The 18,542-nt window shown below is 44.9% G+C and overlaps 1 protein-coding gene across 11 annotated transcripts in view; it reads left to right on the top strand.

Moving 5' to 3' along the window:
- The window catches only part of KTN1 (kinectin 1), a 105,803-nt gene that overhangs the window by 10,072 nt on the left and 77,189 nt on the right, over positions 1-18,542 (top strand). Inside the window, exon 1 of one of the 11 annotated variants that reach the window (XM_077919189.1) lies at positions 3,420-3,533. The exons of the other annotated variants lie outside the window; for them this stretch is intronic. The gene's annotated coding sequence lies outside the window, so the exon portion shown is untranslated. Of the gene's footprint in view, positions 1-3,419; positions 3,534-18,542 lie in introns of those variants that run through there. 11 annotated transcript variants of the gene reach the window in all.

The raw sequence follows: 18,542 nt of genomic DNA, 5'->3' as shown, positions 1-18,542 counted from the left end.
TCACCTACCATTTAACTTTACCGGATGTCCTAGGGGTCTAGTATTGAGAGAGAGGGAGAGATAAGCTTCTCCCTATCCACTTTTTCTATACCATGTTTAATTTTCTACACCTCTGTCATCTCCCTGCTTCACACACCTTTTTTTGCTGAGCTAAGCAGCCCCAAACCTTTAACCTTTCCTTACAGGGGAGTTGCTGTAGCCATTGATCATTTCGGCTGTACTTTTCTGCGCTTTCCCCCAGCTCTACAATATACTTTTCGAGGTGTAGCGAACACCGTTTTGTACACAGTATCCCAAGTAATATTTCCAGTCCCTTTTCTACTAATCAGTTCAAGAAGGACACTGACAAACTGGAACGTGTCCAGAGGAGGGCAACCAAAATGGTCAAAGGCCTGAAAACGATGCCTTATGAGGAACGGCTAAGGGAGCTGGGCATGTTTAGCCTGGAGAAGAGGAGGTTAAGGGGTGATATGATAGCCAAGTTCAAATATATAAAAGGATGTCATATAGAGGAGGGAGAAAGGTTGTTTTCTGCTGCTCCAGAGAAGCGGACACAGAGCAATGGATCCAAACTACAAGAAAGAAGATTCCACCTAAACATTAGGAAGAACTTCCTGACAGTAAGAGCTGTTCGACAGTGGAATTTGCCGCCAAGGAGTGTGGTGGAGTGTCCTTCTTTGGAGGTCTTTAAGCAGAGGCTTGACAACCATATGTCAGGAGTGCTCTGATGGTGTTTCCTGCTTGGCAGGGGGTTGGACTCGATGGCCCTTGTGGTCTATTGTGGTCTATTCCAACTCTATGATTCTATGATTCTATGATTCTATGATTCTATTCTAATCACTAACAGGCAATTCACCTTTTTCATAGCTGCCTTGCATTGGGTATTAGCAAGTTATCCACCACAGCCCCAATATATTTTTTCCCTAGTTAGTCACCACAGGTTCAGACCTCAGTAGTGTATATATGTGAAGTTAGGGATTCCTTCTTCTTCTCCCAAATGGAATCAGTTAACACTTCCTTACACTGAATGGCACTTGCCATTCTGCTGCCAATTCACCCAGTTTGGAGAGATGCTTTTGGAATTACTTGCGTTCTTCTTTTGTCTTTCCCACCCTGAATAATTAGGTATCATCAGCAAACTTAGCTACCTCTATACATATGCATGCAAAAGAATGTGCTATATTCAGAAGTAAGCCCTATTGAATTCAGAGGGACTTATTCCCAGATAATAATGCATAGGATTGCAGGCTGAAGTTGGAATTTTTCCACTTGGCAAATTGGCACTGGCCACTTGGTTTTCGCCTACCTCGTAGCAATCGTCACAACGTTTTTAGGGTTGCGGTTAGCCATTGTTTGACCTTGTGGGGGGGAGGGGAGGTGTGGCCATCACCTGCCCCTCCATGCTTAAGGGTATTCCGCTAAAAGAACCCAGGGGTGTTGATCTAGTCTGAAGCCCGGCTGGGGGGCTAAGGCCTTGACAGGACCCCGACGGGAACGCCAGGGGGAGCTTGAGTTGGTTTGCATCGACATGGCTCCCCCTACCGGTGGCTTACCCTTACTGGACTTCCTGCACAGTGGGCAGGAGTCAGATATAGTCAGGTCCAATCAATGCCTAAGCCAATACCACTCACATCCTGTAATTTCAATAAAGCTGTGGCCAAAATTTGCCCAATAACATAAACCTAATATCCGTATCCTTGGGTGAGTTATTTCCAACGAGGGGGTGGCTGCGGGGTCTCGACACACAAGCTGAAGTTGCCGAATCTATGTCTACTCAGAAGTTAGTCCTTTTGAATTCTCTGAGGCTTACTCTTAGGTAAGTGGGGATAGTATTGCAGCCTTGGTATCGGAAGGGATTGTGGGTTACTGATCCAGCCCTGGTTTTAAGGAAATGTACTTGATACATAAACCTTTCCTGGAAGGTGTTGCTTGTTTTAGCTTGGCTGGCATTCGTTGTTTGTGTGTCATACTTTCTCTTCAGTGTAGTTTGGTTGTCTTTCCTGACTCAGCCAGAGCTATTTTCTTTTTTCTTTTCTTTTTTTCTTCCGTTTTTCTTTCTGTTTTATTTTGCAATATTTCATTCAATAACATTAATCATTCTTTTCAACACATAATATACATATATGTCTATCTGTTTTCCATAGTTGTACCATTATGACTTCCACCCGTGCTCAGCTTCCATTGTTAGAGCTGTTTTCTTTTGTGGACCAGTTCCTCTGACTTACCATGGTCTAGATTGCACAGGCTGAACTTGGATAAGGAGGGGTCTTCCTCTGAGCAGTGAGATGGGCTAAATTTACACCAGGTCACTTCCGTCTATCATCCCATCATTCACTTCCTTACTCCAAGCATACAGTGAGATGATGTTCTGTAGCAGTGCACATCACGGGGGTAGAGAAGGCAGAATGTGACACGAGAGGCTGTTTCAATAATACATAGGCTCTAAAGTGAAATAACTGTAGTTTCATGAACAGACAGATGAGTGTAATTTAGGATCCATTCCAGTCATGCATCTAATGCAGTGGTCCTCAAAAGTTATGCCATAATAAATTTGTTAGCTTTGAAGTGGTTGCTTTTTGGGTGGGTGTGATTTATTTTTTGTTTGTTTGTTTGTTTGCAGCAACAGGGCCGCTGGAAATTGCCCCTGTATAACAAAATTGCATGCAGCTGTTGAAAACCAGCTGCAGCCATTACATTAACTCTTAAGGAATTTGTGTTTGCTGGCTGGAACTGAGATGGAACAGAAGCAGGGAAGCAATGGAAAGGGGAGGCTCAAAAAAGCAGGGAGACAGCAGGGTGGAGCTGGATTTTAAGAGGGATTTGGCATTTTGCAGTGGGAAGGAAGTGATTCACAAGTCTGTCCATTTTTGCAAACAAATCCACAAAAATTAGAAGCTGAAACATTTTTACTAGCATTTGACAGAAAGCAAATCATTTGGCTCATTGGCGTATGTCTGCTGAAAGCAGGGGAGAACAGACTCTCCTACAGAAGTTTCCTCTCTGTCTCTTCAAGCAAACAACTGAGTGGGTTTTTCATAGCTGCCTCATTTATATTGATAAAGAGTCTCCAGTGCACTGGATTGGGATGACCCTTCAGACCTGTTGCTGATTTCTTTTTCTCCCCCTAGCTGTAGCCTAACCTCAGGAAGGAAGCTTTTATAACTTGTCATGCGTCACTAGTAGAGAAATATGTCTCTCCTTAGATTTGTGGTGTTTGATTTCCACCCCCCCTTCCTTTCACAATCATTCTACCAGATGCCTGGGAGTTTTATCAGCAGCACTGGGTTGCTTGCAGAATGATTTGAGCCTAGTCACAACTTATTTCTGATAGTTTTGACCCTGGGAAGATGACTAAGCAGTTGTGTGCTAATATAAATCCTTCTGACATGGCTGTAGGCAGGACTTGGACTTGCTGGTGACTGATGGGGATGGCAAAATGTCCTTAAAAGCTTGGATTCATCTTTGATCCCAACTGAAGACCTTCTTCACCACCACCTCAAATGACTTTAAAGAAAAGTTTTAAAATGGAAACGGCAAGTGGCAAACTCCAGAATTTCATGCAGTGTGTAAAAACTGCAAGTACTGGTGGCATTTAAATTTGATGAGGAATTTGGAGTTGAAGGATGAACAGTGAAGGAACCAAATTTTCAAGTGAAATTGAGTTATTCAGAATGGGCACTGTCATAACTGGTTGGCCAGCCAGCAGAATGGCAAAGGAGGTCTAACTGTAAATGGGCAGAACAGTACATATTGTGTGATGAGTCATCCCTATTCTGTGTGTGCTTTTGTGATTACTTGTGAAAGTGATCTTGGTTATATTGGAAAGGTCTCTGCAATCTCAAGCGCAGTGATGTAGCAGTGAAAAAAGGGCAGAAATAAGGAATAAGGAAAGGGTTGACGCTAATAACAATGGTGTTGTATAATTGTTTGCATGGCCATGAGTAGAATGCAGTGTATAGTTTTGGGTTCCTCACCTTGAATGCGACAGCTCAGTGAGCATAAGAAGCTGTTTTCTACTGGGCCAGACCATAGGTCTGTTTATCCCAGTATTGTTGACTCTTGCTGACAGTGACTCTCCAGAATCTCAGGCAAAGGTATTTCCTGTTGCTGCATTCTCTTTTCTGTCTAGAGACAGACAGGGATGTTTGGCTTTACAAAGCATGTGCTCTGCCATGGAGCTATGCCCCCCACCCCCGCCATTCAAATATTACCTTCGTGTGGGAAGTGCTGTGCCTCTGTCTGATCCCAGTGACACTCTGTGTAAGATATCCTACCTCTCTGGTGTTGTCACTGACTTTGCATGAGAAGTCCTTGCAAAGTAGAAAGCTGGCACATTAAGCAAAAGGCTGGGCTAGAGTCTCCTGTGACCCGCTAGCTTTCTGCATAACCGCTTTCTGCATGCAGAAGTCTTGAGAAAATACAATCCTCTGTGTGTGTTTCTAAATTGGGCAGACCTGGGAGGGTTTAACACATCCTCCATCCCCCCCAAGCAGCAGAATTTCATGACTTTGTCATGAAAATAGAACTAGGTTTAAAATCTCCTTTTTTCATTGCGCATGTGGTATGACTTAAACTGAAAGGGCAGGTTTGCCCTACTTCCTATTATATCAAAACCAAATTTAAGCAATTACTGGTGCGACACTTGATGATCCAAGAAAATGTCTCTTAAGATTTATTTTGGAGCTTTGGTACAAAATTGTGACTAAAGTTGCAATCCTAACCTCACTAACTTCAGAGTAAGTCTCATGTAATTCACTGGGATGTATTTCCAAGTAGACATGGTTGTTGTTTAGTCGTGTCCGACTCTTCGTGACCCCATGGACCAGAGCACGCCAGGCACTCCTGTCTTCCACTGCCTCCCGCAGTTTGGTCAAAAGACATGGTTAGGATTGTACTGTAAAACTGCTAGCACTCCTATTTGCTTTGGAATTGCTATGGTCTATGTAAGAAATCTCCCTTGGAGCCAAGCAGTACCTAGCAACATGTTCATGAAGGTTCTCAGCTTTCTGAAGCTTTGGTTCTAAATGGAAAACTCAAAGATTGGTTTCTAGAGCCAAATTGTACTGGAGTATTGGCAGAGTTATTTACCAACAATTCTGGTTGCACCATTGTAAAGATAAGGACAGCATGCAAGATGCTGAACTGGTCTTTTGAAGCCAATGCGTATACAGACTCTTGTTTGTAACCAAAAACATTCCTGTAATTCTTACTGGTAATAGAGCATTGAACATGAAAGATGCAAGTTTTGCTTCTGTTTGGCCCATCCTTGCACCTCCACTATATCTGGTGCCACAAGTGGGCTTCCTTTGAAGGGTATGTAAAAGCAAAATACTTGTAAGTTTCCTCTAAATGTTCTAATGCTAGTAAATTTGTTAGGGAAATTAAAGTAATGTGTGTAGTTCTGAATTCTCATGGGACTAGGTAATTTTCATAGATAAAACCCTTATGATACATTACTGGTATAAGGTTACGTGCTAAACTTAGTACCCTGCTTTTGGCATGGCAAGTACACAAGAGCAGTAGCAGTCCTTATCTTTTCAATGAGCTAGTCTTCACAATACGGAATCATGTTTCCTAAACTGAAGCTTGTATGGGTGCTGTTCTCTGACCTCGAATATTACTGTCTTAAAAAACCCCACATTTAAACAGAAACTCTTAAAACACATACGGAGAATTGGTGGGATAAAGAATGATATTTGAGGGGGGGGGGTTGGTTAAATTTTATGTGATTTGGTTAGAGCAAATATATTAACTGTGTAGAGCAAGTGTATTAACTGAGCAGCATTTTTTAAAAAGTCATACTGCCTATGGAACAAATGTGTGCAGGTGGGTGAGAGAGACTCGTTCAGCGCATTAAAACACTGTTCCCTTGATAGAACTTTCTTCATCCTTATATGTCTTGATGAGAAGCCTTTTCTCATTTTCCATGTCCTGATCTTGTGTGATGCTTGAACTGAGCCACTCAGAAAGGCAAATTTAACCATACAGTACTTCAAGTAGCTGAGGGCAAAATCCTTTCTAGAGTAATCTTCCAAGTCTCACTGAAGCAGGCAGAAGATTTGCTAGAGCAGAGCTCAGCTCCTGCTATGCTTATAGTTGTTTTGTCTAAAGTCAAAAAGTTTTGTTCCCCCGCCCCAGCCCCGCCCCAGCCCCGCGCCTGGGGGGGAATTTTTTCCCCTTTATTCCCCCCCCCCAAAAAAAACTAGGTGCGCCCTATGGGCCAGTGCGCCCTATAGGGCGAAAAATACGGTGTGTGTGTGTGTGTGTGTGTGTGTGTGTATATATATATATATATATATAATGGTGTATAGTCAGTGAAAGCAGCAGTGACAAACAGACCACTCGAACAATAAATATTACAAAAACACAGCTGCATGTAAAATGTTGCATTAATGCAAAACTACTAGCAATCACAAAGCAGTTATCAATTCCAAGACACAAGACACCTCCTCTTTCATGCTCCTGGCTTTCACCCAGGACTCCACCCATCCATCCTGGCTCTTGCTTAGGGCCAAGACAAACTCACAGCCTCACCCATAAAAATCTCCCAAAGAGGAGAATTCCTGGAACCTGCTGACATCACCTTAGTACAGTGGACCCTCCGGATACGAACTAAATTCGTTCCTGGGGTCCGTTCGCACTCCAAAAATTACATAAATAGAGGCGCACTTCTGCACATGCGCACGGCGAAACCCGGATGTATACACTTCCGGGTTTGCCGTGGCCATAACCCGAAGATTCCATATCCAGAGGGATACGTAAGTAGAGGTACGACTGTAGTCTCTCACTCTAAGCTTGCTTTTCATGGGCAGACCCAAGGTAGATGGAGCATCCTCAGGCTGCCCCCAGCTGTGGCTCATTCATTCTCTGCACCTTAACCCAGGTATAGCAAATTGGAAGCGTTTTCCATGGGGTCCCAAGGAAAGACTAGAACGACACTCCTCCCAGTTCTTTCTCTAACCTCTGCTCAATAATTATAATAATTACACAGGTTTGGAAAAGCAGGGTAAGCAATATATAAATGTGCTCTGCCTCTGCTTGGTATGTGTCTGATTACTGATGCCTACAGCTTTTGCTGAACATACTTTGGCATGTGTGTAGAGATACCCTCTTCAGACTAATTTGCGAGGTTGGAATGGGTCGTTCCTCCTTCAGTTCCACACTATCAGTAACTCCTTTCATTCCTCCTACTTAACAATAGGGCTATTGAATCTGCGGAAGGTTAACGAAGCGTTTTTCTTCGTCAGCTGCACAGCCTCTTTGTATGTGTGAACAGAAGACTGAATAGAAATAACAGACAAAATGTTACCGGGTCGCTGTGATGTGCGGCTTTAGGTTGAAGGCCTGTTTGGGTTTCCAGATTGCTAGCTCCCTTGAGGTTTTGTTTCAGGAACCTGAAGTACTTCATAACATCTTTTTTCCGTTTTGTTTTGTTATGTCAAAACATAGGAGTATGCTTCACCAGGCAGACTTCAGTTTCCAGTTTAGAATTCTTCTTAATCGCTTCCTCCTCTTTCCCCCCCAGCCTCAGATTATGGCGGTCCTTCAAGATGGAGCTCAATATCATTCTGCGTCAGTTACAAGTCTAGGGAGGTGTGATGTCTCTCCCATCTCTGCATGCTTGGGACCAGACTACATGCATCTTTGTGTATGTGCGTGTGGTTTTTAAATAGGAGCTGCAGCTGGGGAGGGGGAAGAAACATTTGGATCAGGGCCATGCTGTGCTTGATTTTTGTTGGGAACGAAGCATGAATCAGGGAGCCCCTGCTGCTGCTGTTTAAAAAAATACACCAATGAACCCACCCATACAACTGTATGCAAACATGTCTTTGATTTAAAGTATACTTTGAAGGTGACTCGGAAACTACAACTAATCCAGAATGCGGCAGCTAGACTGGTGACTGGGGGCGGCCGCCGAGACCGGTCTTGAAAGACCTACATTGGCTCCCAGTACGTTTCCGAGCACAATTCAAAGTGTTGGTGCTGACCTTTAAAGCCTCTAAACGGCCTCGGTCCAGTATACCTGAAGGAGCGTCTCCACCCCCATCATTCTGCCCGGACGCTGAGGTCCAGCACCGAGGGCCTTCTGGCAGTTCCCTCATTGCAAGAAGCAAAGCTACAGGGAACCAGGCAGAGGGCCTTCTCGGTAGTGGCGCCCGCCCTGTGGAACGCCCTTCCAGCAGATGTCAAAGCGATAAACAATTACCTGACATTCAGAAGACATCTTAAGGCAGCCCTGTTCAGGGAAGTTTTTAACGTGTGATATTTTACTGTCTTTTTGGTTTCTATGGAAGCCGCCCAGAGTGGCTGGGGAGGCCCAGCCAGATGGGCGGGGTATAAATAATAAATTATTATTATTATTATTATTATTATTATTATTATTATTATTATTATTACTTTTGAGGGGGGGCAGGATATGAAGACTGAAAAACATAAGAGCAGCCCTTCTAGATCAGATTGATGTATAGTTATAGCATCTGTATAGAACCTTCAGGTCCAAGAGCAATATGCCTCTGAATAACAGGGGTGTTGTTTTTTTTGGGGGGGAGGAGGCACTTGGGATAGTAGTGAGAGATCTGGAGGTGTGCTGAATAGGCATGCAGCATTTTCCTGGTCAAGCTGCTTAGGGGAGCTTTGGGACGCATACAGGAACCGGCCAGTTTAGTGTTAAAATGCTAGACAAAAAGCACAGGAAACTCTTGTTCAGGCAGCCCATAGGGTGGATAGGATGTTTATAGGCTGCAGGTTGGGGGAAACCCTCCACCTACGTGGGCATCTGCTCTCACTGAAATTTCTGTTCTCGTCTGGCACTTGGAGAAATATGTTCACTACTCATAACTTCCTCTGCCGTATTCCTGCTAACAACTCTTAGTAGCTTATGTTCTACCAAAAAAAGCACAGAGCTCTCACACATACACTGCTCTTTTCAAGCTCCCCCCCCACCCCAGTATAGAGGTGAGATTGGTTTTATAGAGATGGAATCCTGTTCTGACCCAAGGTGGATTTTAAAATTCATGTGCTTTTTATCCGGGAGTAGTGAGGACACTGATTCCTCCATCCTTTCTCTTCTTCATCTAAAGAAATGATGTTAATAGAGGGTGAATGTTCTTTTTAGTGGTGCATAGAATTGAGCCAGCCCTCTGGCTTGTCTCTGAAGAATAGCTGAACTCACAATTGTCCAGGGTATTATTGTACTGTGGTGTTGGCTAGTAAGTGTAAGAATTGCAGCTATTCCCTTTCTTCCCTCCCTCCCCTGATCCCAAGGCCTTGGAGCTTTGCCAAACAGCATTTTTCTGTGCATGTATGTGGAAGATAGGAATGCAGTGCATCCTACTTGCTCACTGGTTAAAATTTGGTCATTGTTTCGCATGAAGGACGTTGACTCTGCTCTGTTCTCAGACGTATGTTATGGGCAGCTCAGTCTTTGCACAATCCTCCAGCATAACCCTTGGAACCCCCAGATTTATCCTGGTGCTGCACATCCGGTCAAATCAAACACCTTCTGTCTATATCATTTGCTAGGGTAACCCAAGGCTTGCGTGAGCAAGGGTAGGTACTGTAAGCCCACAACGTATGTGCATTTAACTTGTACAGTTACCAGCTTTACACACATGAAGGTTCTGGGAGAAGCGACTTTGGGAAACCCATTGAACCCAGTGTATTTTGACTACACATGATTTTGGTTTTAGACACGATCCCTGAAACATAACTTACGTGAAAATTGCATGCCAGGATCTGAAGAGTAGTTGGACAAGACATTCAAGGGTTGATTACAGTGGTGCCTCGCAAGACGAAATTAATTCGTTCCGCGAGTTTTCTCGTCTTGCGATTTTTTTCGTCTTGCGAAGCACGGTGTCGGGAAAGTTTTGGAAAAGCTTCAAAAATACCAAAGTCTTTAAAAACCTCAAACAAGGCTACCACACCGCGTTCTATGAGTTGCTCCTCGAAGTCTACAAGAAAGAAGATTCCACCTAAACATTAGGAAGAACTTCCTGACAGTAAGAGCTGTTCGACAGTGGAATTTGCTGCCAAGGAGTGTGGTGGAGTCTCCTTCTTTGGAGGTCTTTAAGCAGAGGCTTGACAACCATATGTCAGGAGTGCTCTGATGGTGTTCCCTGCTTGGCAGGGAGTTGGACTCGATGGCCCTTGTGGTCTATTCCAATTCTATGATTCTAAGTCAAGTCGCAACTGTATTAACGGTGTTAAGAAAAAGGAAACAAACTTGCAAGACATTTCCGTCTTGCGAAGCAAGCCCATAGGGAAAATCGTCTTGCGAAGCAGCTCAAAAAACAAAAAACCCTTTCGTCTAGCGAGTTTTTTGTCTTGCGAGGCATTCGTCTTGTGAGGTACCACTGTACTGCAATATGGTCTTTTGGGGGCTACCACTGGAGACTCTGAAACATATCAATTGCTGGGGTACATTCACATTTCCCCCCCTCCTCTGGCCAGTTACACAGGTTGCTAATTTGCTTTTGGGCAAATACAAAGTGCTGGTTCTAAGCTTTTCAGCCTTGGACGCATACCTTCAAGGTCACCTTTCCCTGTTTGGGCCAACCTACCAGTTGAAGTCAAGTCAGAAGTCACAATTTACCGTCCTCTCATTACAGTGGATCATTATAGTAATGGCTAGAAGCAAGAGCTCCACATTTATGACACCACAAGCATTGGAACCTCCTTCCTGAGTAAGATAGGAAATGGCAGAAGCAGTTGCCTGATTTAAGTAGATACATATGTAATGCTGGTGGTGGATTTGAGTATTTATGGAGAAAAGCCTCTGTACATGTAAAACACCTTGTTTGTTTGTTATGACTGAGGAAGTGATATGGCTGTTTTTAGAGAGAGCTGGCAACATAATTTAAAGTTATGACTGGAACCTGTCTTATCACCGCAACAAGTTATAACAAGCTGGGAGGGGGACAAAAATTGTGAGCAAGTTACTAAAGCTGTGGATTAGTATACTGGAGACGAGATTACTACTGCTAAGAACAAAGTTCTTATCCATTTGCTTTTAAACTGCTACAAAGCTAATTTTTGAAGTGTAGTTTTGTCATTAAAATGGATTCTGTAAAACTGTGTGTCCTTTCTCCTGGGTGGATAGAAGAATATAATCTTATTTAAACCAACTGGCTTTTGAAATAAATCCAACTTCATAATGGATCTTGAATTAAATATAAACATGTCTAAATTCATCACCACTCAAAACGGAATGCTCTGCTATATTGCAAGTTACTTTTGTCATGCTGCCTAGGTCTAGAACAGGGGTCTGCAACCCGCGGCTCCAGAGCCGCATGTGGCTCTTTTACACCTTTGCCGCGGCTCCGGGGCGGATACTAGCGAGGGGAGGAGGCGCATTGTGCGCCCCAACACTCCCCACTGTGGCGGGCGCTGTACTGGCTGTGACGTCGCATGGAGGCGGTGCGTGCGTTAGTCACGCACCGTCCCGACGTCACCTTCCTGCCCACTGTCAGATCGGACATTAAGGTAAGAAACAATATATGCAGTGTTATATTTGTTTTAAATGTTGCAATGGTTTTGCGGCTCCCGGTTTTTTTCCCTTCGGAAACGGGTCCAAGTGGCTCTTTTTGTCTTAAAGGTTGCAGACCCCTGGTCTAGAACCTCACAAGGGGTACTTATAAAATAAGCCAGGATGGTGCTATTATACCAGCTGAACTTGCCTTATAGTGAATCAGACCATTGGTCCACCTGACCCAGCCATGTCAATGTTGATTGGCTGTGGTTCTCCAGGATTTCAGGCTGGAATCTTTCCCAGCTCTACCTGGGGATGCCAGGGATTGAAAGTGGGGCATTCGTCATGCAAAGCGGATGCTGTACTACTGAGCCATGGCCCTTCCTTTCAGGAATGGTTAGATGCTAAACAAGCCAATTGGTTTGTTTAGCAGTTAACCATGGTTCGTATTTACCAAGATCCCTGGTTATTACCTAACATGAAGCTGAGATTCTTTGAAACTGAATTCAAGGGGAATGGGGAGGCCTTAGCCTGACGCTTAGTTCATGCTCATTCCATCATGGATTACTACTCCACATGTACTGGGTCAGTATTTGCAAAAGCCTTCGAAGTTCACATTAGGAGGGTTGCTGCTTCCTTGATGGCTCCTGCTCCCTGAGCCCTTTCCATGTTCCTCCCTCCATAGAATCATCTCCTCTGTGTTACTGCCAAGCTGGCTTGAAGTGGAACAGTCTCCCTTGGGAGGTTGTGGACTCTCCCTCCTTGGAGGTTTTAAAGCAGAAGTTGGATGGCTGTCTGTCATGGGTGCTTTAGTTGAGATTTCTGCATTGCAGGAGGTTGCAATAGATCCCTTTCAACTCTGATTCTATGAAGTATTGCTAAGCTTACAGTGGCTGAGGTCAGCCCTTGCTGAATCATAGTCAAGTTTAGGATGGGAGGAAACACGAAAGGGAAGAATATCAGTCAAGAAATGCTTAAGAACATAAATGAGACCAGGACCCTTGTCCGTGCAGAAGTCTTTTTCTTTTTCCTCGAGCTCTTTGGAGCTCTTAGTTCAGGCATGCATTGATAATGTTTGTAGGCTTGGAAACCTAGAAGTACCATAGAACGAGCTTCCTGTTAGCTGCCTTGCAAAGCTCGCATGGTGCCTGGACCGAGTTGGCAATTCTTTCCTCCCTTTGCGAAAACATTGCAGCCAGAATAAATTGCACCTACTGTATGATGATGGTAAAGCAGCAGAATTGAGCAGAATTCCATCTTTGTAAGAAGCTGTGTAATTCCATTCCTTCCCAGGCTTGGAAAAATCCTAGACATCGAAAAGTTGATGCTGATGCCTAAGAATGTCTCCTTTCTACTCTTCCTTCATGGAATTGGAAAAAAGAGGGGGGGGGGATTCCCAGACCCCTGATTCTGGCGCCTGCAACTCTTCCATAATAACAGCCCACAAGTCTGTGTTTGTCTTCTTTAAACCACTTTAACAGTGTGAGGTAGGGGGAAGAAGTGCAGTTGGAAAGCCTTTGGGAGTGACAAAAACGGAGGAAATGAGGTAGGGTTGTGACTTCGTGGTAGAACACACGACTTGCATGCAAAAAGTCTGTTTCATTGCCGGGCATCTCTGACTTGGGCTGGGGATTGCTCCTGTTTAAAACCCTGGAGAGCCACAGCAAGTCGTTGTAGGTCAGAGGTAGACAATGTGATGTTCTCAAGATGTTGTTGGCGTCCAGCTCCCACCAGCCCCAGCCTGTGTGGTCAGGGATAATGCAAATGAGAGTCCAACCTCTGGAGAGAGCGCACCACTCTGGCTACCATTGGTAGAGATGATGACCAGGCTACCTGGAGCTCCCTATGTTCCACTTCTTAGAGAAGCTTAATCATTCATTCTGGGTGGAGTCCTCTCCCCAAATAATATACGAGAATACTGTTGCTGCCTCCTTCTCCTTCGAGTTATCTGCCAGTGCATTTTATGCCATTGACAGTCATTGCTTCAGTCTTTTTAGACTGGAATCTCCATGTCTTGCTCCCCTTTTATGGGGGCTCTGCACAATGTTGTCCATTTGTGTCTTTCCCAGTGCAACTTCCGTATTTTTTTTCTTGGTGTGATTTACTTTATTATGTTTGCGAAGAATGGTTGTGCTGCACAATATCTCCACAGAGGAGTAATGCTAAGGGCACCTACATCTTTTTAAAGAGGTGTTGTTTTGGTGTGTGCAGTGATCTGTTGGACAGGGTAGGCTCACAGCTCCCTACATGTTCACTATAACCTTTGTGCAGGGCACCCTGTTTATTTTTGTTTAATTGTGCTCTTAAGTAGTGCTTTTAAACTCTTCCAGTCGACACTTCCAGCCCAAAAGAAACATTAAAACACTTTTTTGGGGGGTGCAGGTATTATTTTTTGCCTTTCATGGATAATAATGGGAAGCCATGCATAAATGAATATCAAAGGTAAAGGGACCCCTGACCATTAGGTCCAGTCGTGACCGACTCTGGTGTTGCGGCACTCATCTCGCTTTATTGGCTGAGGGAGCTGGCGTACAGCTTCCGGGTCATGTGGCCAGCATGACTAAGCCGCTTCTGGCGAACCAGAGCAGCGCACGGAAACGCCGTTTACCTTCCCGCCGGAGCGGTACCTATTTATCTACTTGCACTTTGACGTGCTTTCGAACTGCTAGGTTGTCAGGAGCAGGGACCGAGCAACGGGAGCTCACCCCGTCACGGGGATTCGAACCGCCAACCTTCTGATTGGCAAGTCCTAGGCTCTGTGCTTTAACCCACAGCGCCACCCGCATCCCTGAATCTACTTTGCACTAAATAAATTGTTTTTATTTTTTAAGAATCTCTTGGAATTTTTCTCCCTTAAATGACTATTCAAGTGAATTTGACTTTTCCACTTATATAGCAACTGTTTCCCTTCCACAGGTGTGGATGGAATATAGGAGGGTGAAGACACAGAATAAGTGCCTTATCCTCCACCATGTTGAAAGCCACTTGCAGTTCTTAATGCGGGTGACATTGGAAGAAGCACGATTATTAGTACTAGGAGCCATGCATCTGGAAACAGCTCTTAGCATAGGATTGGAAGTGAAAATGTTGGGAAAGGAATTCAGGCATGCAGAGATGAGCATAAATTGGCACAGCTGCTCCATGTGGACCAGCGTTAGAAACTGAGATATGAAAGCTAGGAGCTAAATGGCACCTTAAACCTAGGTTATGGGGCCCAACAACAGAATGTCTAGGCGTGCTTTTCTTATAACAAGAATACAAAGCTAAAAATGAATGAACTGCAGCTAAAATATTATGTTCGTTTTTTACATGGTCTAGTCCTTCTACTGCCCACCCCGCAAATATTCTTAAGAGGATCTCTTCTCCAGTCTTCAGTTAGTAGCTGGAAGTGGGGAGGCAGAAAAAGGTCCTCTTTTCCTTCCACTCTGAAGTTTTAATCTGAAATTTTAGCCGCAGTACTAGCGCCCAGAGCTCAGAAACTGCTCATGCTAAAGAAATTCCCTGTTGCAAAATGCACCTAGAACAATGGGAGTTTCAAACACAGATGTGGACTTCTACAAGAGCTTCTCAATTTCACTGGAAAGCTGCTATATGTGTTCTTGCCCTTCCTTAAACTACCAAGATCTGCAGGTTATGCTGCAGAGCCTAGACTGCAAGTCAGAACCAGAGCACCGAGGTCAGTATAACAGCTTGATGACATCTGAGGGTAGCTCACCAGATGGTACAGAGTCCCTGGTATGGTTGGAATGGGAGGCATTTACCTAGAGGATATTTGGAGGGCTGAGATTATTGTGTTCAGCAAATGGCTTCATTGGATCAGTTTAATTGAGAGAAGAACAAGAAGATTTGAGTGAGTCTCTTGTCTGTCTGCCGTCGTCTTTTTCTATGTTTAAAAGCAAACCGAAGGAAGAACCCTTAAAAACTGTATTCCATTAAAGCTTCTCTCTGAGATGTTAAGGACCAAACAGATACTAGCAGAAATTCAGCAGACTCTTTCTGTCAAAAGTAAAATTACCTTATTTTATTTGGGGGATTTGCAGCGAGAGCTTTTGTGTGTCTCTCTCTTCTAATCATGGAACAATTTCAGCACCAATAAATCTTATAATTGACTATCTAGTGCTCTTGGTAGGCATTGGATCTCACCATGGCAGAGAGGCTTGCATTTGGTGCCAAATTTAATCTGTGCCTAATGCAAGCTGAGGGACGTGGGTGGCGCTGTGGGTAAAACCTCAGCGCCTAGGACTTGCCGATCATCAGGTCGGCGGTTCGAATCCCCGCAGCGGGGTGCGCTCCTGCTGCTCGGTCCCAGCGCCTGCCAACCTAGCAGTTCGAAAGCACCCCCGGGTGCAAGTAGATAAATAGGGACCGCTTACTAGCGGGAAGGTAAACGGCGTTTCCGTGTGCTGCGCTGGCTCGCCAGATGCAGCTTGTCACGCTGCCCACGTGACCCGGAAGTGTCTGCGGACAGCGCTGGCCCCGGCCTCTTAAGTGAGATGGGCGCACAACCCTAGAGTCGGACACGACTGGCCTGTACGGGCAGGGGTACCTTTACCTTTTAATGCAAGCTGAGCTTGCCTGGGAACATGCCACTGTATGTTGCCTCCCCTTTGTCAATTTCCTTAAGATTGAGATGATTGTGGGCAAAGCAGGGCGTTGTCTGTGCAGACATAGTTTTGTACTTTAAAGCTGTGCTTCTCAGGTTCTGGAGCCTCTGGTGTCATGGAATATATACTGTGTGGAAGTGGGGGACCTACACAGAGAACAGAAAGGATTCAACTTAGTGCCATTCTTTATTTTCATCTTCTGTTTTTAAACCCTTCATCACTTACATCACTTATATATATAAATAAATAACAAACTACCATTATAGCAACAACAATACTCATCATATTTACCTAAACCTTGCACGCTCAATTACATGTAAAAGCCTGGTTGAAAATATGTCTTTTCTAGATGCCCATAATGAACATCCATTAATTTCCCCCAGAGTTGCCATAGTACATGGGTAGGCAAACTAAGGCCCAGGGGCCGGATGTGACCCAATCGCCTTTTAAATCCAACCCACGGAGGGTCCAGGAATCAGCATGTTTTTACATGTGTAGAATGTGTCCTTTTATTTAAAATGCATCTCTGGGTTATTTGTGGGGCATAGGAATTTGTTCATCCCCCCTCCAAAAAAATATAGTCCAGGCCCCCCCCAAGGTCTGACAGACAGTGGACCGGCCCCCTGTTGTAAACGTTTGCTGACCCCTGCCATAGTATAAAACTTGAGTTTTCAGGTTTGTCTAAATGTAAACAACTGTTTCAGACCTCCCAGGTTGTAATCATAGAATTGTAGAGGACCCCAAGGGTCATCTAGTCCAACCCCCTGCAATGCAGAAATCTCAACTAAAGCATCCATGACAGACTCCCATCTAACCACTGCTTAAAAACCTCCAATGAAGGAGCTCTTGCTTCTCCTTGTAATGTAGGCCTCCAAATCCCATAGCTGCAGGGTTGGAATAGAAGCTCTGTTAGGGCCCAACCAAAGAACCAATACAGTGGTACCTCGGGTTAAGTACTTAATTCATTCCGGAGGTCCGTTCTTAACCTGAAACTGTTTTTAACCTGAAGCACCACTTTAGCTAATGGGGCCTCCTGCTGCTGCCGCGCCACCGGAGCACGATTTCTGTTCTCATCCTGAAGCAAATTTCTTTACCTGAAACACTATTTCTGGGTTAGTGGAGTCTGTAACCTGAAGCGTATGTAACCTGAAGCGTATGTAACCCGAGGTACCACTGTAATCTCTGTTCATTTAGCTTTCACATCAGTGCTTGGGAGCAGTTTTCACAAACCAAATATGTGAAGTGGATCAGCAGTGGGTATTGTTCTGCAAGAGCAGCTGATTTCCCATATCTGTTGGGCGAGGCAGGCGAGCCAACTGTCTTTAGCTTCGTAGAGAAAGTGGTAAGTGAGGTATAAAAAATATTAAAATAAATTCTCAGTGATTTGGGCATATTGTCAAGCCTAACCAGTAGGCACTGTGGCTCCGACTTCCAGGGGGGGCCTTAAAAGCACTGCAGATCCAAAGATGGTCTTTTGCTACCCTTCTCTCTCCTTTCCTCCCCCCACTCTAAAACCCTGAACTGGGACTTGTTTGGTACCAGGCAGCCAGTGTTCTTGAAGCACCTCATCCGCCCTGTGCCCAGATAGCCAGCTGTAGCCTCTTTCTCCAGATGTAGTTTTTGTGCCCTCCAAATCTCAGCGCAACTAGGGGGGTGAAGCTTGCTGCCTACCTTTTCCCTAAGCTGCAGCAGAAGGCCGAGCCTCCTCAGAGTAGTGCCTTCTCCAGAGGCCAAGGTGAGCAGAATTGTTGGGCCACTACTCATTATGTGACTTCAGCAACTGTTTTATGTATCGGTCCCAGGTCTTGGAGTTGTAAACCCCTGCAGTGCTTTGCAGAGCAAGGCCTGCTGAATTGCAGGTGAGGCTTTGCCGCACAATGGCAGATCATGGGCCTGTCTGATGCAATTGCATTGCATAGGCTCAGTAACCCCCTTGTGCTCTCTTGTCACACAAGGTCTTCTGCCCATATTGCCTGCTTGCTTTTTTGTATATTACAGTAAAAAGGTTGGCCTCTTCTGGAAAAAACATGGTAGAAATGGTGGTGAAGTGAGCCCACATATTGCAAGGGTGGGCAGTTTAAAACCTGAGTAAGTGAGTAGGGACGCGGGTGGCGCTGTGGGTTAAACCACAGAGCCTAGGACTTGCCGATCAGAAGGTCGGCAGTTTGAATCCCCGTGACGGGGTGAGCTCCTGTTGCTCAGTCCCAGCTCCTGCCAACCTAGCAGTTCGAAAGCACGTCAAAGTGCAAGCTCCAGCAGGAAGGTAAACGGCATTTCCGTGCGCTGCTCTGGTTCGCCAGAAGCGGCTTAGTCCTGCTGGCCACATGACCCGGCTCCCTCAACCAGTAAAGCGAGGTGAGCGCCACAACCTCAGAGTCGGTCACGACTGGACCTAATGGTCAGGGGTCCCTTTAACCTTCACCTTTAAGTGAGGCTAGCAAAATAAGATTCCTGATAACATTTATTACAAA

Source organism: Podarcis muralis, chromosome 1 (assembly GCF_964188315.1).
Source record: "Podarcis muralis chromosome 1, rPodMur119.hap1.1, whole genome shotgun sequence".
Lineage (NCBI taxonomy): Eukaryota > Metazoa > Chordata > Lepidosauria > Squamata > Lacertidae > Podarcis > Podarcis muralis.
The sequence above is the reverse complement of the archived record's forward strand: the minus strand, read 5'-3'. Positions and strand labels throughout refer to the sequence as shown.